This window comes from Pleurodeles waltl, chromosome 12, assembly GCF_031143425.1.
Source record: "Pleurodeles waltl isolate 20211129_DDA chromosome 12, aPleWal1.hap1.20221129, whole genome shotgun sequence".
In the NCBI taxonomy this organism is placed as follows: Eukaryota; Metazoa; Chordata; class Amphibia; order Caudata; family Salamandridae; genus Pleurodeles; species Pleurodeles waltl.
Genome location: NC_090451.1, coordinates 173,595,069 through 173,618,795, shown reverse-complemented (window position 1 = coordinate 173,618,795; position 23,727 = coordinate 173,595,069).

The following is a 23,727-nucleotide window of genomic DNA, read 5'->3' as shown; positions in this document are numbered from 1 at the left end:
CCTGGACTACGGCAACACCCTATACGCAAGAACCACCGCTAAACTCCAGAAACATCTGCAGCAAATTCAAAATGCCTCCGCCCGCCTCATCCTCGACATACCCCGCAACAACCACATCTCCGCCCCCCTGAGACACCTGCACTGGCTTCCCGTCAACAAAAGGATCACCTTCCGGCTCCTCACCCACGCACACAAAGCCCTCCACAACAAGGGACCCGAATACCTCAACCGTCGCCTCAGTTTCTACACGTCCACCCGTCAACTTCGCTCCGCCAACCTCGCGCTCGCCGCCGTCCCTCGCATCTGCCGCACCACGGCAGGTGGGAAATCCTTCTCCTACCTTGCGGCCAAGACATGGAATTCCCTCCCCACCAACCTCAGGAACACCCAGGACCACCTCGCATTCCGGAGGCAACTCAAGACCTGGCTCTTCGAGCAGCAGTAACCCCCTCCCCCTAGCGCCTTGAGACCCTCACGGGTGAGTAGCGCGCTTTATAAATGTTTTTGATTTGATTTGATTTGATTTGATTATTAAATTAATGCCCATAGAACACAACATATCTGCTCTCTTTCTCTTGTTCGTTTGAATTAATCACTTAAAGGCACATTTGTTTGCCATGCTCGCATGCTACATGTGGCAGCAGAAGTTGAAATTATTTTTGGCACCTCATCCCTCACACCCAGGGCAACAGTTGCAAGCAGACTGGTGGGCCGTTTTGTTTAACTACATTGTGCTCTAATTTATGGCCAGAGCTGAGCCTGTAGTGCTGCAACTTGCTTCATTCTCCATTTGGCTCTTATTTTCGGTGGCTCCCTCCAACGTCCCCAGCCTGAAGGTGGCTGCTTTAGGCAATGCTGCTGCACTATGGGGCTGCTGGTTGGTGGCAGTGCCTTACAAATACTGAAGCCCCTGAAGGGATGGGTTTTTCAGTCTCAAGCATTGGCGCTGCAGAGTTGCATGAGAAGCTGAGCTGCTATAATGGGCATTCAGATGCAGAGCTGGCACTCAGAGGACATTTGTCCCGCAGCCACAAAGAAGAAGCTTTCTTTGTGGTTGTCTCATGGCGTATCTGCTACTAGAAAGCTTGCTGTTCAAGCAAATAAGGAAATGGCTAATACATCTGGTGTTCTGGCCTGAAATTCAGTGGATTCAGAGAAGTGTCCCCAGGGATAGCTGGCTTTCAAGGTAAGTGCTGGGGCATGTTCAAGATAAGCGCTAAGGCATGTTCAAGATAAGTATAAAGGTATGAGTGCAGATATGGGCTTTCCTTTTACCACTTCGTGATTCATTATACAAGTTTGACATGGGGGCGTGGTTCATGCCCAACTAAAATGTCCACACTGCAGGGCATTCCACTGCACAATTCTTACTACAAAGCTCTTTTGGAGCCTCTACCTCGCTGATCAATGCTGAGATGCGCAGCTGAAACACAGGGGAAAGCATATAACCAACCTGTGCTCTCTGGTTACAGTGATTCCCTTAAAGTGATCATCTGAGCCTGATCACACGTGCTGACTTATAACATGGCGCCCACCGAACGCCCCAAGTGAAGGCACATATCAACGGCAAATTGGTGCTGCCTGGGAACTGACTGGAGAGTTCAGCTCAGAAACAGAATTGGGCATACAAAAGACCCCAACTGTGATGTTCCATTGTCAAGTTGGATCAGATGCGCAGACATCCATCATCATGCATGCCTTGCACCCCAGTGCAATCAAAATATACAAGATACACTGTAACATTCTCTGTACACCTTTGTTCCTTTGTTCCACTCACAGGGAACTAGCTCGGTTTCAAAACTTAAGTTCAAATGTTAATATTGTCCATAGGAACCAATGTTACTAACATTGTGTAATTTGGAGATGCTATGTTATTCCCCGAGTGTATTAAACGTTTCTGGTTGTATTTGTTGATCACCGGTTTAATTAGCCTATATTTCCTCCATATAAATAACGACTATTATTTTAAAAGTAATAGTACTATCTAGAAATTGAGGGCTTGATTGTCTGAAAAGTCGAAAATTACTTCCCCACAACAGTGCAAATTGATGACTTTTTGGAATTCTGAAGTTTGTTTTTTGGTGTGCTTGGAAAATAGCATGATTTCCAGTCGTGGTCCTGGAAAGATTTTGAGAAAACAGCCCACAAAAATATACAGACTATGTAATCAGCATTCGGAAAACACCCTTGCCTGTATGAGGAAAGTTAAGTCAATATAATGCCTAGGTGCATGATCTCCACTTCACAGAGTTTTGATACAAATGCACTTACCAGGAGGCAAAACTTGCTAGCTCTCAGGAGAAAGCTTGCAGAGAAATCAATTCACACTTCTTCAATGGCGCTTCTAAATTTAAAATCATATTTAATGTAAAAGCACTGTTTTCATTGAGCCTTTGGGATCTTTCGTGGAGAACACATTTGAAGGAAAATGGATGAAGTTACCACCGCCTCAAGGAACACTTTTTTCACTGACTTGAGTTTCTCCTGTGGTCTCATGCAGCTTTGCCCGAGATTCTGACTACTTGCTGTTTGAAATTAACATTCACTTGGTCTTCTTAGTATGTATTTATTATTGTCATACTCGTTGCTCTGATACAGAATGTATCTCCCTGAGCTCTACTTACGATGACATTACAGCACTTCCTGTTCCTCCTTGCTTGAGCCACAGTATGGACAATGGAAAAGCTATTCTGCCTGCATTACTGGCAATCACTCATATCCATTTTGAGGTTTTGTGTGAATAATTATGCTCCCACTTTCACAAGTTGTATTTTCTCTGTTTCCATTAGCTCATGTGGTTTTAAACTTAATTCCTAGATTTATGGTTTCTTACGCCAACAATTATCAGTTGTATTCTTGTCTTGATTGTCTTTCTGCTTTTTAGGTGCAAAGGCCGTTCACTTGCATGGTTACCTCCACACTTCCTGTTACTAACTTCACCTGATGGGATTTTCATCTGTTTTGGGAGAGTTTTTTATGCTGTATTGTTCCTACAACTGCTTTGATACCTTCTATTGCCAGTCATACCCTATCATGTGGTCTACAATCACTTTACACTTCATCCTCTGCTCAGGAACCCCTGCTTAGATTCCCACATCACCAATTCACTTACCATACTTGCTAAAAACTATCCCATGCATACCTTGAAAGTGGTACCCCTTAACACCAAAGGGCTGAACAATACAGTAAAATACAAAAAGTCTGCAATAGACCTAAAAGTGACTTAATATTTCTTCAGTAGACTAAAATTGGTTAGAAAGAGGCTTACCCATGCTTTGTGGTTGGATATTTGATTTGTGTTGTCCAGCAGCAGTTTTAAAAAAAATTAACGATTAGTGTTATATCAAAAAATTAGCGCATCTCAGTAATTGCAGTGGAGCAACGCAATGAGGGCATATGGTCAATTACCTGCCTATAACGTGCTGACATTAAAATCTATGCTGCAAACATCCATGCTCCTAACATTGATGATGCACAGTTCTTGCCACATTTGATGGTCAAAATGGTTAACTTACCCCCTCATTGCTCAAATCGTTTTGGGAGGTGACTTGAACCTGCCAATGGATTCTGTCTTAGGTAGGCATTCTGCATTGAAATATAGAACTCCTAAACCTCACAAAAGAGTCTCAATCTCTGTACCACACATGGCCTATCTGATGGATGCAGACTCCATCATCCCATAAGCAATGATTTCACCTTCTTTTCACCACCACATGACTCTTTCTCGATGCTAAATTACATGCTAGTTGATGCCTCTCCTCCATGGTGTCATTGAACCTATGTTAGGTTCTGGCCACATCACTGTTATTATTACCCTGAAAATTAGCAATCATCTATACAAACAATACTTTTGGTGCATGAATACTGAAGTACTAGAGTCTGAAACTGAAGGTAAAAAGTGACTTGGCTCTGTTTATTCAAGACAACGACAATTATGTCTCCTCCCCAGTCACTCTTGGGGATGCCTTGAAATGCACCTTTAGAGGAACTTACATCAGTCGTATGGGTAAGAGAAACAAAGACATCAGATTGTCCCTAAACAAACTAGGGAATAATATTAAAGCAAAAGAAATTCTTTACAGACAGTCTAAGGGCTTGTCTCTTATCAGTGCCCTCAAATGGCTCAAATATGGAAATAACACGATAATAGGTGGGCAGGCGTATCTAGGATTCCAGGCTCAAAAGAGCAAAAAACGTTCTTACCTCGATGAAGCAGGGAACTCACTAGTAGCATACCTACAATTCAAACATAATAGTAGTGTAATAGCATTGATTACAGATTGTCACTGGACTGTTAAATCTAAAACAACTGAAAACCTAGAGGTTTCCAATTAATTATGTACCTCACTTTGCAGACCAGAAAAAAATGTTAGTATAAACTCATGCCCAGCCTTCTTGGGAAACACTTCAATAAAATCTTTATTTAACAATGATAGTCTCTCTTTAAAAAAAAAACAATAGAGAAAAATTAAATCATGAACACAATTAAACTATTTCTCAGTGGCAAAGTACCTGGGTCTGATGGTCTTCCTATTAACGTCTATAAAAAACTAGCTCCTACTCTTTTGGACCCTCTTTAATAATTGCTTAATCATTTTGCTTCTTTGGATAAAGTTTCTAGCACAGCATCCGAAGCCACCAAAAGACAGAAAGACCACTCTTACCTTAAGATCTTTAGACCCATCTTGCTGATAAATATGTAAGCAAAAATGGATGCTAAAAATCTGGCTAAACACCTTGAACCCCTTACAACCAAATTAATCCATATCTAACAGTTGGGCTTTGACAAAGGCAGGCTAGCAAGCGATAAAATCGGAATGTTCTGACATATCATCGAAAAAGCCTGTTTACCTCAGTCGCCTGCTACCGTTGCCGTAGTACGAGACACAGAGAATGGGGTTTGCGAAGTTGCCTGGCCATGCTTAGAGACAGTGTTTATAGATACACGGTGGCATTAGGGGGGTGCTGAGGGGTGCAAGGAAAGTGGTGCTCCATTGGGTGCAGTGCCACTTTCCTTAAATCATGCCCTAAGTTTCTTAAGTATCTAGACATGTGGTTCTGCAGTGACCTACCTGAGTTGATCACATATGAACACAAAATGTTCCAGAAAATCAAAGACCTACTTTCAACACCGTACCCTAAATACATTTCATGGTGAGACAGATTGGAATTCTTGAAAATGATGATGACCCCTCTACTAATGTTCTTTTTAGCATGTTACCTGTTCTTCTCCCTGAGACGTTTTTGAAGAGACCCCTGTTATGAGACCTACCCGTGGCCGCATACCCAACAAATAGTGACGATAGCCCTTCGGCCAGCATTTTTCCAATGGTGTACTTGCCTTAATATAGGAGGGTCTTTCGCCAAGTGTGGCGTTTTTTGCGTAGCTGTTCATGTATGTTTCATTTTTGTTTTTTTGAGTAGCTAAGTTTTTTTTGGTCCTGATGAAACGCCATTGATCCTTAGGGACTCCTGAGGCATGAAACATGTCGACCTAATAGGTAGGGCTGAAGTCAATGTCCTTTGCCCTATGTGTGTTTTGTTAGAGTAGAGGAACATTATTTCCCAGATACTCCTCTTGTTTTTAACCTTGACCGAGACCCACCATTCACAATAAACTGATTGTAGGGTGGCTCCAGAGCCAATTTTAGTTGTTTCTAGCTCTCTGTCTCACTTGGTAGGTCTGAATTCTTTCCTACTTTCCTTAATGGCACGTGCTCCTAAAAGATCTTGGGTATAGAGCCCCCTCACAGTGACCAGTTGGGCATTGCAGTGCCAGCCCGACGATGATCAAACTCGAGGATGAAGCATGACATCCAATGGATGTGTGAGGGTTTTAACTTCTAAAGCTAGAAGTGATTTTGAAAGTCACAATTAGGGGTGCATGACATTTTTTGTTGCAAAAGAATCTGTGAAGTCACGCTTTTAGAGTGAACTGTAAGCTGACAGTTTCTCGTATAACTTTTTTCACCCAACCGTGCACTTCAAGAAAAAAGACTCAGGAGATACCGACAAGAGACTAGTGCAGGCAGAAAAAGGTTTCTTGGTGAAATATTTTCTGTGGAAATGCAAAGTATAGAGAAATTTTGTGTAACGTGACATTCAGGAAGTAAGTTAATATCTTTGCTGTAATCAGACGTTTGCCCAGGCCTATGTGAAGAAGAGAACAGTGTAAAATATGTAGAAAAGAGAATGCAAATTAATTTTGACGAAGGGACGAACCATAGAGCCAACACCGAGGACTGCTGAGGGCGGAGGGACTGTACAATGAATGAGTCATATTTCCTTTTTATACATTTCAGCAATATTTTAATATCGTCTTCGTCCCTGAAGCACATGAAAGAAACCACTTTGGTGACGGAAGCAGTTCTTGTGCCAGCCCCCCGGCTGCTCATTCGCCTTTGACATGCAAGGAGCGTTTTCTGAAAAAAATGTAATCACGGATGTCTCATACCTCGGCGACTGATTCAGCTTTACTTTTTTAGACATAGCCAGAGTGTGGCGTTGTTTCGGGGGAAGTCTCTGGCGCTTTTTTTCTTCCACTGCATAAAAAACATCGATTTTTGTTTTCACCGTCGCAGCCATCATAACTTTAAAGGCAGGTGCATACACACAAAAAATCTCCTTTGGAAACTCCTCCCTAATGAGCGAGAGCCTTTCAGTGCATCCTTGTTAGTGGTGCTGTGGGGGAAAGGCAGGGACACTTAATTATGCGGCACGAGAGGACCAAATTACGTGGCACAACTGACTATCTGTGGCAAGAAAGGGCAAGCTAAGCAGCATGGTGCTGTACATTTAGTGGCAGTGTTACTTTATTATTTTCTCATTTCAACCATGCCTTAGCAAAGGTTTCGCCTCATTACAAACCACTTTAACACTCATATACAGCAATAAGATACTGAATAGTGAAGAGTAATGTTTTTGTTTCGGCTTTCTACGGTTTCTTGAAAATATAAAGAGAATGTTCAAAATTGGTTTATCTAGTATGAGAAAACTGAAGAAGAGAGTTTTTGTTACAGACCGCGTGTTTGTTAAAGTCACAGTTTCTGTCGGAAGGCTATTGCTTATCTTAGACAAACTTTTTCAAAGGAGCAGTTGGGGAAGTTTTGTTGCAAGTACCCGACTTGATAATCAAAACGTCTGGTTTCTTTATTTGATTCTGTTTCTGACTGAGAAAGACATTGGAAGCTTGTTTTCATATGCACGTCAAATATCAGTTCACACGCACATTTGCTCTATTTCTCAACAAAGTTAATTTTGCTTAACGTGTGTTTGCAAAGTATTCCTACACGGGGTTTGCGAAACATATTACCCTTTGAAAGCATGGTTTCTGCTGCTTATGTTTTTGCTCCAATTATCTGAACTCTGTACTATGGCAGGAGTGATTTGTGGGAGGCTCACGAAGATATGAAAACTGTGGCTATTAACTACTCTCCTGTTTATTACCCTTGGTTAAATGTGGGGCTATCATTACGTTTTATTTACACTCTTTGTCTCTTGAATTGACACTCATTTTTATAAACTTAGTGGTGAAGTGGCTGATTAGTGTCATGGCTGTTTAAGAGTTATGTTTACATTTTGTTGGCATGTGCATACTTTATTTCAAGCCTCTTAACTGAGGCCATTTGTTTGTCTGTGCCACCTTTTCATATCCTGAAATTTAGCCTCCAATATCTCCTTTTGTTGATAGTATTCCTGAATACCAGGTGGCAGATTTTTTTGAATTTCTTATTTTTCTGGCAATTTTACAATTGTCGGTTTTCTGCAATGTTTTTCCTCCTTGAAATCATTCAAGGGAACTACAATAATTGTTCTCATACCTCTTCATTAATATGTTCGTGTTTGCATATCTTACCCTGGGAATCTAAGACACTCCTGTTGGAAGCTTACAGTGAAAGAGCTAAGAATGTCTGTTTGCAGTCTGACTCTGTGTTCCCCCCTTAGCCAGGGGAGACGCACCTGCACCTCCTTCTTGTTTTTTGTTTTTAACAGAGGGGATTTAATATCCCCATTCTGAAATGTGATGGAATGTTTTTTGTTCAACTACTACCGGCTTTACATCAGTAACATTTTGCACAGATGGCTGATCCAAACGAATAATATATGATTACATCTGTTAGACTTTGCTTGATGCTTGTGCAGAAGTCCATGATACACAGGCAATGCTTAATTTGTAAATAAAAACGTTAAACACGCGGCTGCTGCAATTAAATGTGAGAACATGGAATAATGAGGCAGAGCAATACTGAAGCCATCTGGGGCTTCTTAATCAATTTACAGCCACTCCCTGCCCCTTCGGCTCATTCTTGCAGCTTTCTTCTTTCTCCCCTTGTGACGCTTTTTCGTTTTTCTCTTCCTTCGTCTTTCCCATATGTGTCTTTTACTCACAGTAAATGCGTGATACAGAAAAGTAAGTTCCGGCCCTCAAAAATAAGTGCCGGTGGCCCGCATCAGAAACAAGGAGCACAAATTAAGCACTATACACAGGGTCAGCAGTTACGTTGTGGTTTACATTTTTTTCAATGTATAATTGTATTCGTTAGTGTTTTCTTTATCAAGTGCTGTGTGATCTATATATCATTTGTTAAAGAAAATATTAATGACTACAAATTGAGGGCATGTATAAAATCTGTGTATTTTTTAAATGTCCCAGAGAATCTGATTTTAGGGGCAGAGCATCATTTGAATCATTTGCATTTCTGTAAAAAGCGCAATGCCAGGTAATTCAGAGGCGGTTATGTTTTTGTGGATAGTGACTTAAAATAGGAAGCCAATTCATCAATAGTAAATGTCATACCATCCTGCATTCACACACTTTCCCCATTTAAAAAGTTTGCCCCTAGGGTCCAAAGGAACTGAAGAAAGACAGAAAAGACCAAGAACGTGACTGTGAGAAATGCAAGAAAGAAGATTGGGATTAGCATAATTTTGGGGATGTGGTATCTGTTCTGTTGGGGCCCAGCAACTAGGGAAACTTAATCATACATTTTTCAGAAAACCATACACCCGGGGAAGTCCTGTGTTGTGCGGATGCATGTTTTCATGCAGCCAAGGGTATTCTTGCAACCAAAGCAGGTACCCTAAACCAGTGTTGCACTTTCAATTGTTTTGTAAATTTCTCAAGTGCATTACACCGAGCTATGGCCACAGAAAACCCAGGCATGTCTAGCACAGCCACAGACACAGATGGGGGTCAATCCTTGGCATGATTATGTTCCAGTGTGAGGGAAACTGAGGCAAATTACAATTGTTTTGGAAAAGAATTGCTAAAAACCACAAAGGCCATGTTGAGTGTGTTCTGCCAGCCAGCCAGTCAAGGCAAGGGAGTCCTGGCTTGCACCTACAGATTCCATAGGTATACAGAATCAGAAAAATCTATAGCTTTGTATTTTCCAGTGTTTGATATCTGTTTTAAAACGAGCAGTGTCCCGAAAACAATAATTTAGTAGTCTGCTTCATTATTAATTGATTGTATAAATCCTACTCCCTAGAAACCCCCCTCATATTTGGTATTGCTGGAGTCCAGACATTTAAAGCAACATTATCTCCAGGAATTATGTTTAACCATTTCAGAAATGCAACAAAATATTGAGCAAATTTGTTAAAAATGAACACTTCTCCGCATGTTCAAGTTGCAATGTAATGTTGATGTTGGGTTTGCACTATAATTAAATCTAAATATGCTGAAAAACTGTGTCATTTGAACTAGTTCACCAAGAAACCAAAGAGGAACACGCACTTGAACAACTCCATAACGATCTTTGAAAAAGGTCCCGCAAATAGGTGATTTAGTTTGCAGTCATTTTCTAATTTCTTATGAAGATATGACGAAAACAGTGGAAGTACTGGTTCCATTAAATCTTGTTTGCATGCAGACTGATTTACAGAAATGTTTTGTAACCCAAATACTGGGCGTTCCTTCCCAGCTCCAAGATTGCCAGCAAAGTCTGCATGACATTTAAAGGCATCAGCCTCAGAACGGCCAGGATTCGTGCTTAAGGGACAGACGTCCAAGACTTGTACAAAAAAGTCACTGCTTGGTACTTTACTCATACCTTACAAAACAAGCTAAAACATTGTGTATCAAGAACTGTAAAATTCAATGTACTTCAACGTTACCAGAAGTGTTCAGAACAATTCCTGTGAACACATAAATCAAATCATTAACATTTATAAAGCGCGCTACTCACCCGTGCGGGTCTCAAGGCGCTAGGGGAAAGAGGGGGTTACTGCTACTCGAAAAGCCAGGTCTTTAGGAGTCTCCGGAAAGCGGAGTGGTCCTGGGTGGTCCTGAGGCTGGTGGGGAGGGAGTTCCAGGTCCTGGCCGCCAGGAAGGAGAAAGATCTCCCACCCGCCGTGGAGCGGCAGATGCGAGGGACGGAAGCGAGTGCGAGGCCAGAGGAACGGAGGAGGCGGGTGGGGACGTAGAAGCTGAGGCGTCGGTTGAGGTATTCCGGTCCCTTGTCATGGAGGGCTTTGTGTGCGTGGGTGAGAAGTCGAAAGGTGATCCTTTTGCTGACTGGGAGCCAATGCAGGTGTCTCAGGTGTGCGGAGATGTGGCTGTTGCGGAGTACGTCGAGGATGAGTTGGGCCGAGGCGTTTTGAATGCGTTGCAGGCGATTTTGGAGTTTGGCTGTGGTTCCAGCGTAGAGAGTGTTGCCGTAGTCCAGGCGGCTCGTGACGAGGGCGTGGGTCACGGTTTTTCTAGTGTCGGCGGGGATCCAGCGGAAGATCTTGCGGAGCATGCGGAGGGTGAGGAAGCAGGCGGAGGACACGGCATTGACTTGCTTGGTCATGGTGAGAAGAGGGTCCAAGATGAAGCCGAGGTTGTGGGTGTGGTCTGCGGGGGCCGGTGCGGTGCCGAGGGCCGTGGGCCACCAGGAGTCATCCCAGGCGGACGGGGTGTTGCCGAGGATGAGGACTTCCGTTTTTGCAGAGTTCAGCTTTAGGCGGCTGAGCCTCATCCAATCTGCGACGTCCTTCATACCCTCTTGTAGGTTGGTCTTGGCGCTGGCGGGGTCCTTAGTGAGGGAGAGTATAAGTTGGGTGTCGTCGGCGTAGGAGGTGATGATGATGTCGTTCTTGCGTACGATGTTGGCGAGGAGGCTCATGTAGACATTAAAGAGTGTCGGGCTGAGTGATGAGCCTTGGGGTACGCCGCAGATGATCTCGGTGGGTACTGAGCGAAACGGAGGGAGGTAAACTCTTTGGGAACGGTTTGAGAGGAAGGAGGCGATCCAGTCCAGGGCCTGGCCTTGGATCCCGGTGGAGCGGAGGCGGGTGATTAGGGTGCGGTGACAGACGGTGTCGAAGGCAGCCGAAAGGTCGAGGAGAATGAGGGCGACTGTTTCACCGTTGTCCATCAGGGTTCTGATGTCGTCTGTGACTGAGATGAGGGCGGTTTCCGTGCTGTGGTTGGTTCGGAATCCGGTTTGTGAAGGGTCGAGCAGGTTGTTGTTTTCCAGGAAGGTGGTCAGCTGTTTGTTGACGGTCTTCTCTATTACCTTGGCTGGGAAAGGCAGGAGTGAGATGGGGCGGAAGTTTTTCAGGTCGCTCGGGTCAGCCGTAGGTTTCTTTACTAGGGCATTGACTTCGGCGTGTTTCCAGCATTCGGGGAAGGTAGCAGAAGAAAAAGAAGAGTTGATGACGGCTTGGAGGTGCGGGGTGATGATGTCGTCGGCTTTGTTAAAGATGAAGTGAGGGCAGGGGTCCGAAGGGGCGCCGGAGTGGATAGAGTTCATAGTTTGTGTTTAGGTTAGCAATGGACTCTCTTGTGCCCCTGGAGCATCCCTGAATCAGTAGAAGCACAAAGAATACTACTGTGTGACCGGAATACACTTCAGCATTACTGGAATGCACAGGGTACTCTCTGGGACACCACTTTTCCAGTAATGGTAGCCAATTGTTACAGCCTTGCCCCTCCCCCCTCTCCTCATCCAAGATCCTTGACCCTGTGAGAAGGGGGATCCCCAAACCCCTTTATAACTTACTGTGGAAGTAACTAAAGGAAGGTCCCCCTTTAACTGGAAAAATGATTGCTCGCACCATTCATTTCGTTTGGAGTTTGGTGTCTGATGTTTTCATGCATCATTTAGTATTATTACTTAACTGATGTGCCCAAGAAAATATCTAGCAAATACTTAAGAGGTGAGATCACCGGCAGGTGAAAAAGTGGCTCTGCCTAGGACCACCAGACTCCTAATGAGGGCCCTAGTCTTGTTTGTCTCACTGTCAGGGAGGAATACACAAAGCCAGCTGCCAAGCTATTCGCAGTTATGTGCCCCAAGACACAGGCAGCACACACCAAATGATAAAACCAAAAAATGCCAATTTTGTAAAAGTGTCAATTTCCGAATTGTATCTTAAATTCAACTTTACAATTAAAGGGGGCTTAAAATTAAACTCTATTTGAGTGTAAACATCAGTTTCCTATCTACTCCCTGCTGGACCTGGAATCATTGGCTTGGTTTTCCCTCTAACCTTTTGCCTCCAGACCCCCAGTTTTTGCTGCCTTTAAGACTCTGAACTCTTTAACACTGCTAACCAGTGCTAAAGTGCTAGTGCTCGCTCCTTAAAACTTAATAGATTGTCTTACAAACAGTTGGCATATTTAATTTACTTGTATGTCCTTTAACAAAGTGGTGCTATCTATGCCCAGGACCTGTAAACTAAATGCTACTAGTGGACCTGCAGCACGGATTGTGCCACCCACTTAAGCAGTACTTTAAAAATAAATGTTTCAGGCCTACCATTGCAGCCTCTGCATGTTCAGTTTAAAACTGCCATTTTGACCTGGTAAAGAAAACCTTTTACAACCACAAACTTTCCTTTTTAATAAATATGTCACACCCAGGGTAGGCCCTGGACAGCCCAGAGGGCAGAGCACAATGTATTTAAAAAGTTGGACATGTACTTTTAAGTTTTACTTGTCCTAGTATCCTAGTACTGAAAACCCTTAACTTAGTTTTTCTCTACTTCAAGGCCTACCTTTACCATACAATAGCATTGGAGTTACCTTATTACCTTTAATAAGTGTAATTTCCAAATTGGAATAGGTGACCAGGTCATGTTTGGTGTCTTTGAAATTGTAATGAAAAATCCTAACTTATGGTGAAGTCGGATTTTAAAATACAGTTTTGAAAAGGCCACTTTTAGAAAGTTGGCATTTTCCTGCCTTATTGATTTGGTGCGTGTAGCCTCCCTCTGGGTCACATGACTGGATTTAGTTGGGATTTGTATATTCATCGCAGACAGCCACACGCAATGGGGAGTTTAGTTGTGACTGGATGAGCCATCATTGGTAGGATGGGAGGGGGAGCTAGGTCCAACCCCACTTACACTTGAATAGCCTGCATCCTGTCTCCATGCAAATGGTTGCATACCCCCTATAGTTAGTCTGGAGCCAAGGTCAGAAAGGCAAGGTACCTGTACACACCAAAGGCATGTCTCTAGAACCTTCTCCCCATTTCAAAGGCCCAAAGGGGTATATGTACTGTACCTCAGACACCAACCCTTCAGTACACATCTGGACCTGTGGATACTCTACCAGGAAGAAGGGCTTCTTTGCTGCTGAAAGGACTGCTACTCTGCTGAACTGCTGCTCTGAAGGACTGCTGTCCTGCTGACATGCTGCCCTCTTGCCTGGGTGAGAAGGACTGGGCCTGCATCTCTTGAATTTAAACCCTTAGTAACTCCAAAGACTAGTTTGCTGGCCTATTGATCTGAAACCTCAGGGACACAACATACTTACAATAACCTTACACCTGCAGTATGCCATTTGTGAGTCCACCCAGGCAAGTGGTGCCACACCAGTCTTGAACCCTTGGAAGTGGGTTTAAAGGTGTCTACCAGCCTCTGTGGATCCAGCAGAACCAATGCATCTCCTCTGCTGTGCTGCCCAAGCCTGAGTAGAACCTATGCCACTCACTGGTACATAGATTGGACCTGTCACACAGACCTGCATTACATCCGCAGCTTTATTGTAACTGCCATTGCGCAATGCATCCACAGTGCAGGCCCTCATATCCTTCATCGACTGCAGCCTCCATGATGACACCAGAGTCTGCATGTAAGTCTAGCAGCTCTTCAGAACTGATGCATCATTCTGACTGTACACCACATCATCAATGCCAGACTTTGCATACAAGCCCCAGTCGATGGGACCCATGATGAAGCAGGCCATCTCATCGCAGCCCTGTTGCACCTCGGAACCCATGCATTGCTTAGGCTGCACAACACATCCTTGACAGGGATCCTTGCAATGCTCCACAAACCAAGATTCAAGTCACTCTGTTCAGCAGGCCTAACAGGATCCCTGTAGCCGCCCCGTGGTGCCATAGTGGTCAGCCTGAACTTGTTACTTTGTCCTGGTCCAGGGCAACCAGATATCCACAGTGGGTGCTTTGTACTTTTGGTTTCTATTAAAACAAAACAAAATGACTAGCACTGGTTCTCCTGATTAGATTCTGGTTGTTTTGGTCTTAGTTTATTTAACTAAGAAACCGCTATTTGTTTTAAGTTGGTGGGAATCATTTTTGTGTGGTGCTCTAATTATTCTTGCTGTTTGAAGTATTGAAAAAACACTTTCTACATTGTGCCTAAGTCAAGCCTGACTGTTTTGTGGCAAGGTACCAAAGGGTAGAGATCAGGTTAATTTTAGGATTAAATGTGCCTCCCCCTGACAAGGGTTGTAGTTGCTGCTTGACCAGAGCTCAGACCCCAGTCAAGCAGCAACCCAATTTTTAACACTCCCAAACTTCAGTTACTACCGCTTATAAAAAAATCTATATCTATATATATTTTTTTTTTCCACTTTAAAAAAACAAAGGTTACGGGGACGTTGTAGTTAGGCTCACATTTTAAACGCACAAAGTGATAGAATTTCTATGGTTTTGTATGTTTAAATGGTGAGCCTATCCATAACTTCCCTGTAACCTTTGTTTTTTTCAGTGAATTTCTTAGTTTTTTTAACGTAAAGTAATTTTAATTACTATAAGTTAATTCAACCACTGCTGCACACTGCCTTTGGCTGTGCACAGTAGGAGTCCTGTGCAGGGCCTGTGGCCACCCCTCTATAATCACCCAACCCTGCGTTGTGCACAGCCTTTGGCGGGGCGGGCCTCAGCCGCAGTTCACAAGAAAGAACCCACTCATCACAGTCAGTACATGAGATATTGTGCTAAAAAAAGGAAAGGATGCAAACACCTCCATCAAGGATTACAGATAACTTTTCAAGGTGAAAATGCAGAAAAAAACCACTTACTTTGCCCTGACTATGTGCAAGAAATTAGGATGATTAGTACGTTACAGAAGTGGAGCTTCAACTTTAGCATCTGCTTTGTTTACATCTGTAAGTGCTTACCGTTGAGGATTCATTTCTTTGAAATGTGCATCGTGCCAGAATGAATCCTGCCTTGTGTATTTATCAAAGAAGAGCCCACCACTTTGTGCAAAATGTCTACCCAAATGGAGTGCTTTCTACTGGCTAATTAGTAAGTGCTACCTCACTGGTTAAATGTATAGTGCATCACCTACACTACAGCTGCATAAAAGATGGCAGGTAATGTCTCCAGTTACCTGGTTTGTCCATAACTCTGTCAATGTGATTGTTCCTTGAGCCTCTTCATCAAATAATTTTCAAGGTGGAACAGCAGATCTGCAGTTCAACCTTGAAAACTATTTTTTTCCCCAATTTTTGGGGAATGGGGGGGGCCTCAAGGCCCCCGCAGTCCCAGCTGTCTTCCGTCTCCTGCGGGAGCTGTCATTGCTTTAAATATCAGCTCCCTACTTGCAAGAGCAATGTTTTAACCACTTTCCCTGCACGCATATTTGCGTGTGGTGAAACAGATGAAAACTACTTTCAGAAAGGGGGAGCTGTTGGACAGCTCCCACTTGCTGAAAGCAGAGTTATGTTTGCTTTTTCTTGGTGGGAGCTGGAAAAATCAAACAGCTACCTTCTGAGGGTGGGCACCTTGAGAGGTACCAGGAGCTATCCCTAGGGAATATCTGTCCCCAGGGCCATCTATGGCTCAACAAGGGGGGCAGCGTGACTCCCCTTCATCTTTGAATTTAGCCCTGGGAGCTGGTGGTCCACGGGGCTGGGTTTCTGTGACAGATCCCCTACATTGAGGTATTGGAGCCCTGGAAAGGTGGTGGTCACCAAGGGGGCAGCAAGCGTTCCCCCAATACATTGATTGCCCTGGTGAGGTGGCAGCCTCGTGACTGCGAGGGGGCAGCACAAGCACCCTGCTTTTATCAAAGTAAATTTGCCCCAGAGAGGTGGCTGCACGGGGGCTGCACAGGCCTGCATGCATCTATAATGTGGCAGTGCCTGATGCTTTGATAAGCCCTAGAAGGGGGTCTCTATGCACTCCCTCCTATCCCCTATTTTTCCTTCTAATGTACTGGGGACCTGGCCTACCCAGAGGCCAAATAAATGAAGAGAACAGGAGACCACATTAAAAAAAAAATGGTGGAAAAACCTACAGATCCATCTGCGTGTTTTCTGAGATTATTTAAAAAAAATGCTTTTTAGCCCTGGCGGGGTGCCTGGGGATCCCTGTGCAAAGGCTACAGGCTCAGGGTATCCCTACCCCGCACAATTTCATTTTTTTTAAATCATTTTTTTGTGGGACTTGGCTGAAGCTGAGTCCCAAAATGGCTGCCAGCACTTCCTTGTTTAAGTGCTGGCAGCCAATCAGACATCAGCACCGGGACTGCTGGCTCCACGGAGGATCTGTGTCACTAGATATCAATATTTTTCCCCTTGAAAATGTCAGAAACTACTGAACGGATTTACACCAAATCACACAAAACAGAATCTGTGCACCAAGATCTAATTTTCTGCCAAATTTTGTATAATTTCGTTCAGCAGCTCAGCCCGTAGGCACGTCTAAAGACCCTATGGGAATTAACACTGGAAACACACTTTCTTTTAGCCCCCCCCTTTTACTTGACCCCCGCTGGTCAGATCACCCCAAACTTTCCATGTGCAACAAGATCCTATAGGACACTTTTTTGGAAACTTGCATCAAACGGCACCAAAGATATAGGCAAGTCAAAAATTGCTTTTTCTATGGAAACTAGGTCCAAACTATAACTACCTACTAGCAACTACCAGTAGGTTATTTATATATATATATATATATATATATATATATATATATATATATATAAATAAAAGATAAGCATTTCCGATGAACCATTCTCACCGATCTCAGCCACACCATAATCCAGGATATCAACATTCTGCAACACTGGACCCAGCAGGACAGGTGAATTATATTTTATTTGAAGAAAAGCACCAACCAAATATAGCACGCCAGTGCGTTTTAAAACCCAATGTTATCCTATGGGAGATGGGCCTTGCAATGGTGAGAAATGACTTTCGGGGTTTTCCACTACCAGAACATGCAAAACCTAGGCCCACATATCTTAATTTTTGAATGCAAAGCCCTGTAGGGCCTACCTTAAGGGTGACATATATGTACTAACGAACAACTTACTGACCTTCGGTAACAAATAATCTGGTAGAGCCATATTCTAGTTGCAGATTCCTTACCTTAGAATTTTCACCAGGCGTCAGACTGGATCCAGAGATTTTTCTTCAAGCAGTACCCTTGCGCACCATCAGGTGGCATCAGTCAACTCCACATCCGTTGTTGGCATTGTGGTCATCATGTTGATGTCACATCGTATGTAGGGACCACCCCGGCGTGCTGACGTCAGTTTCTTTTCACAACTTTCCACGCCAGAAGCGTGGAGCCATGAATAATACTGAGACTGGTGCGCCAGAACTAGGGCCCTGAAAGGGAGTCCTGCTCCTAGAAATCTGTTCGAATAGCGGGGAGGATGGGTGCGTCGGCAAGGAATCTGCAACTAGAATAGGTCTCTACCAGATAATTTGTTACCAAAAGGTAAGTAACTTGCTCATCTGATAGAGACTTCTAGTTGCAGATTCCTTACCTTAGAATCAACACCCAAGCAATACTGTAGGTGGGTCTGCGAACCAAAATCATAATAAGTAGTCCTTCAGGACCGAACAGCGAAAATAGCTATCCCAGCAGATCTGACTGTCCAAGCAGTAGTGTTTAGTGGGCATGTGCAGGGATGCCCATGTTGCTGCCTGGCAGATATCCAGGACTAGAACTACAGTTGCTACCGCAGTGGTTGCAGTAGTTGCTCTGGTTGAGTGAACACGTAAACCCTCAGGGGATTGCTTCTTATCCAAAACAGAGCACATTTTGATGCAGAGAATAATCCATCTGGAGATGGTTCTCTTCTGCACCCCCCATACTTTCTTTGCACCCACATACCCCAAGAAAAGAGTTGATCTTCCATCCGGAAGTCTTTGGTACGTTTGAGGCAGAATGCCAACACTCTTTTTAGATTCAGATGCTGGAGTCTCTTCTCCTCACGAGGAGGATGTGGGGGTGCATAAAAAGTAGGCAAGGTGATGGAGTGGCCTACTTGAAAGGGCGTGACCACTTTAGGTAGAAAAGAGGCACTAGTACGAAGCACCAATTTATCAGGATGAAGGGTGGCTTCGACGAAAGAGCTTGCAGCTCACTCACTCTCCCTGCAGAGGTGATGGACACAAGGAAGGCTGTTTTTAAGGTGTGGAGCCAAACTGGACAGTTATGAAGAGGAAAAGCACACATGAGCAAAGTGAGTACCAGGTTCAGATTCCACTGGGGCATTATGAACGGGGTAAGCGGAAACATGTGGGTAAGACCTTTGAGGAATCTCACAACAATGGGAGGTTCAAACAAGGAAGGTTGATCAAGGATTCTGAGGAAGGCAGAGATGGCAGACAGATAACCCTTAAGATTACCCAAAGCAGAGCCCTGCTGGGCAAGAGAGAGCATAAACAAAAGAACCCCAGGCAGAGGTGCAGAAAGGGGATCAACAGTTTTGTTGGTACAACATACTTCAAACTTATTTCAACGACTGGCGTATACCGTTTTGGCGGAGGGATGGCTGCCTGCCAAGATAACATCACAGACTTTGGATAGAAGGTCGAAAGCTGCCAACTGCCTCCGCTCAATCTCCATGCAAGAAGGCAGAAACTGGACAGGTTTGGGGGTGGGGGAACCCTTCCCTGCTTCTGTGACAAAAGATCCTCCTGAAGAGGCAGTCTGAGTGCAGGATCGTAGTCCATGCTCAGAAGCTCGGGATACCATACTCTCTGTGTCCAGTCCAGAGCCACAAGAATTACTTGGGCCCGGTCTTTCTTGATCTTCTTGAGAACTCTGGGCAGAAGTGGTATTGGCAGAAAAGCATTCAGGAGGCCTGAGTTCCACTTGAGAGAAAAGTGTTGCCTTGGAAACTCAAACATGCAAACAGCTGATATTGCACATTTTCTGCAGAGGCAAACACATCTGACCACCGCTCTCCCCAGTGCTGAAAGAGACCTTGTGCCACCTCCGGATAGAGACACCATTTGTGATTGACAATTCATTGAAGGCTGAGTTCATCTGCTCTGGTGTTCAGAGAGCCTGCCAGATGTTGAACCACCAGGTATATGCCTCAAAGTTCCAGGCACGTCCAGAAATGCAGGCCTCTTGCCAAAGGGTCCACAACCACACTCTGCCCTGCTTGTTGCAGCACAACATGGTAGTGGGGTTGTCCATGAACACCTGCACTACTTTGCCTTGGAGAGAGGGAAGGAATGATTTCAATGCAAGCCTGAACACCCTGAGCTCCAGATGGTTGATGCCTCTGATCTCCGTCTCTCCCATGTAGCTGCCCCATCCCAGGAGTGGCACATCTGTCACTACGGTCAGATCTGGTTGGGGAAGGTAGAGGGATCTGCCTCTGACCAAATCATGGTTCGATAGCCACCACTGCAGATCTTGTGCCGTTCCCTTCAAGATTTGGACCATGTCGGAGAGATTCTCCGGATGCCGCACCCACTGGAACTTCAGGTCCCACTGCAGAGCCCACATATGCCATCTGGCATGTGTGACCAGTAGGATGCAGGAGGCCATGTGGCCCAGCAGCTTCAAAGTCATTATCAACGAAACGTGGGATAGAGGCTGAAACAACAATGTCATAGCCTGAATATCCTAGACTCGCCGTTCGGGAGGATAAGTGCAAAACTGCACTGTGTCAAGAACAGCTCACTTGAAAGGGAAAGACTGAGAGGGAGTCAGGTGTGACTTTGGCACGTTTATAGTGAACCACAGTGAGTGCAGGAGGTTCACCATAGTCTGGAGGTGGGAGACAACAGCCTGGGACAAACCCACCTTCAACAGCCAGTCATCGAGGTAGAGGAAGACTGAAACCCCTAGCCAGCACAGATGAGCTGTGACCACAGCCATCGCTTTCGTGAATAACCGAGGGGTGCTGGTAAGGCCAAAGGGGAGCACAGTGAACTAAAAGTGCTCATGACTGACCACGAACCTCAAGTAATGTCTGTGGGCAGGCAGGACGGGAATATGAAAGTAGGTGTTCTGTAAGTCCAACGCTACTATCCAGTCTCCAGGGTCTAGGGCAGGTAGACCTGAGCCAGAGTGAGCATTTTGAACTTCTCCTTTCTGAGGAAGCAATTGCGGGACCGGAGGTCCAGGATAGGGCGGAGGCCATTGTCCTTTTTGGGCACCAAAAAGTAGTGGGAATAACAACCACAACCTACTTCTGGCAGAGGGACCCTCTCTATGGCTCCCTTGGCCAATACAGCCATAACCTCCTTGTGGAGAAGTGGCAAGTGATCCTCTGTCGTCTGATCGTAGGATGGTGGCATAGCCAGAGGGGTAGTCTTGAGACAATTTGCAAAACCCACCTGTCCGTCGTGATGGATTCCCAGTGGGCAGGAGATGGTGAATCCTGCCTCCAACTGTTCCGTGATGGAGAAAATTCTGATACCTGTGAAAATCCCTCTCTGTGCCGGGGTCAGAATTCTTTATGCTAATTACGACACCACCACAATTTTTTTCCCTGATCAGTTTCAGTAGGTCCATTCTACAAAAATATAATGGATACAAAGTTGTACTACACAGCATTTCAGGTGAAATTTGGTGCAGAAAGCACCAAACTCTTCATGCAATACCTCATTTACCAGAAGAAACCTAGGAGTAGGAATATTTATGAAAACCGGTAAATACCACTTCTCAGTGTTGATATTAGTCTACCCTCCCCGGATCACTTGTGATCAGGGCCTTTGTGCGCACTAGACTGAACCGGCAACAGGTCCCTTCGAACAGATTTGCTCCAAACGTCGGTAAATTGTCTAAAAACCTCTTTAAAAGCTAATGATCAGAAGAAAAAAAACAGCAGTCATGAGAATGCAATGTGTTGAAGGTTTTTATATAAGTTTAATTTAAAAGTAATAGTTTTTTTGTTTCATCACTGAATGCTTTGCTACAATGAAATCCAGCAGTGGCATGTAGAATTGAAATAACATTAGCTAAGGTCATGCACTAGCCAAACTGTTAGACTGTGTATTTTTCTTTCATAAGTTTACATCCTCAAAAATAGACCACACCGAAAGTAAGAACCTCAAAACCCTTGCATCCCTTTTCGGCAAGTTTCTGAATGAATAGTATTCGGTCCATAAACAGGCAAATTTTATTTCTGCTGGTTTATCACAGGAAAAGTTAGTGGATAAACCACTGTTTTAAAAAAGTTCATCTTGCCACAAAGTTTCTTTTGTAACCACGTTAAAGCTTCGAGTCCCAAAGCTTACTCTATAAGAAATAATTTTAGAAGAAAAAGCTCAATATTTTACATTTAAACTTTACAGCAGAGTGGCCGGTTGCAATTTATTTTCTACTTCGTGAGGTTTTACTAAATACTTTGTAAGCTTTAGAAGCTTCGTGAGGATAGCAAAATTTAAAACAATGCAGAAAAATACAGAGGATTTAAATTTCGCACATAATAACTTTAAAACTGCCATTTAGTGTGAGAATTATACTGGAATGTTGTTTTGTGAGTACAATCCTAAGCAGAACATGTTTAAAAGAAATGTCACCCACAAATGAAGTTGGCATAAGTCGGCACCATCTTAAAGTGAAAAGATTATAAATTTTGCAAAAACACGTTTCCAATCCCTATTTAATTAATAGCCAACTCAAATCAGTAAAAGTCGAATGGCTATGTGGTTGCCTATGAATAAGCAGTCTGAATCTCTTCTATGAAACATCAGTCTAAAGAAAATTTGTAATCCCTCAGGTTTCTCTGGATTTGTTGCACCCAGGCTGCTAAATTAATGTTGTCCGATTTAACGTACAGAAATGATTAAACTAAATCAAATGCGAAATCTCATGGTCCTTTCTTTATCCAATAAATAGCAACCTGGCATCTAAACACTTCTCTAAAAACGTTCAATGTGCTGAAAATTCTACACCACACAAACAGACAAAGGGCATGATTTAGATCCTGGCTAAGGGAATGCTCCATAATAAATGTGCCAGACATCCCGTCCCTCTATTACAATCCCTGTAGGATGTAATGGGACCATTATAAGGCGGATGGGATATCCGTCATGTTTGTGGGGGAGTAACCTCTCCGCCAGGATCAAAATCAAGCCCAAAATCTCCTAAGTGGTATTGAACACGCTGGTTCCTTTCTCTTTATGCATTTAAATAAAAAAACTGTCCACTGTCCTTGGAGTAATGCTTACATTGTGCCTGTAGTTGTAGTTGGTGATTACTAATTTTTGGGAAAGAAAATTTAGTTTGTTTTAAAATTTATTTAAAGACTTTAACCTGAAAGAGAGAGGCAGAAAAGGAAGAATTGGGGAGAAAGAGAACAAAAGAAAGACAGTGACAAAGGGATAAAGAACCAGCCTGAATGAAATGAAGAGACAGTAAGTAAGTGGTGGTGGAAGAAATAAGCATGAAGTGGAATTAGGACATGACAGCCGTGGTATACAGTAACCCAAGTATGTGCCTGGTATTGGACTTTTAAGAAAATATTTTCGCCTCTTCTCTTAGAACTGCTTTGTACTATTTTTGTTGACTTCTCCACATCTGTGCCCTAGTGAACGTGCTTATGTAGAACTAAAATCTAACCCGGATGTACTAAGTGTTTTGAGAGTTGCCAACAGAGTGAATCTCTGTTTGTATCCACAAAAAAGTTTTTGCAATGTTCTAAAGATATTTTAGGAGTTGGTAAATGTTTATAGACTCTTAAATTGGTTGTTGCAGCTCCATACCAAAACGCTATTTGGAAAGAGTATGTTGTGGCCCTTCCAAATTGCATTTCAGTACAAACTGAATCAATAATTTTCAACTGTAACTCAATTTGCAGAGCACTCAAAATTACCAACTTAAAGTTGGGGCGGTAACCCATTTGAATAAAATAGGCTGCATTTGAAAAAAGCTGTCTTTATTTAAACATAGTCACAGACATTATGGTCTGCTAACCCTTTCAATCCTCCATGTGATTGTGGCCAATACGAGTGAGTTGCAATTTGAGACCTCCCACATGAAAATGAATGCGGTAGAAAGGATGGCAACCCACTCTGATTTGGAATTTTGGGAACAGATCTATTGGAACATAGGTTGGTTCCCAAAATTCAACACTGGTCCCAAAAATGGACTGCAAATTATGGTCAGTTTTTGCAACCACTACTAAGGCATATGTGGGCCTTAATGCTAGATTGGGCAAACAGGGCACTCTTTCAAAAGCATAGTGATGTCCTTAATCTGCCTGGATACATTTGTATGGTTCAATTGGAAAAGCTAAACTGCTGAGTCGTTAAGGCTTACGGCACGCTAATGAGGT